Consider the following 574-nt stretch of genomic DNA (forward strand, 5'->3'; position numbering starts at 1 on the left):
CTAAGAGTAGAAGGGCTTGCCACTAGGCTATGGTGGATATTCGATAACAGTGTAAATGTGAATTTATTTAATCACCGACGATAGATTTATATAATCTGGATATCATTTTAGGTATTCAGGATAGCTTTCCAAAAACAAATTCCTTTAATGTTTACAAAAAAAATGAAAAAGAATGTGATCCGATTTGGATTGAACTCGTGAACTTTCGAAAGATGAATAAAAGTGTGTTAGGCTTAGGTGAATCATCTGATATATGTGTCCACATAAATGAATTTAACCGCATTTTATGTCAAATTCAGGATGGCTTTCCAGAAACGAATATGAAACCGAGATTAGCCAGATATAAGACCACTAATCCTCTACATTTTAATCAGTGTTTTTGTTTTGTTTTGACTGAAACACAACACAAAAGAAGATGATAACATGAGATTACTCATAATGTGGTTTCTTAAAATAAATCATAATGTGGTTTCTTAAAACAAATCATAATGTGGTTTCTTAAAACATAAGCTTTAAAACATAAAAAAAAGAGAAGATCATAACATGAGATTACTCATCCAACAGCCACTTTTCC

Source organism: Brassica oleracea, chromosome C9, assembly GCF_000695525.1.
Source record: "Brassica oleracea var. oleracea cultivar TO1000 chromosome C9, BOL, whole genome shotgun sequence".
Classification (NCBI taxonomy): domain Eukaryota; kingdom Viridiplantae; phylum Streptophyta; class Magnoliopsida; order Brassicales; family Brassicaceae; genus Brassica; species Brassica oleracea.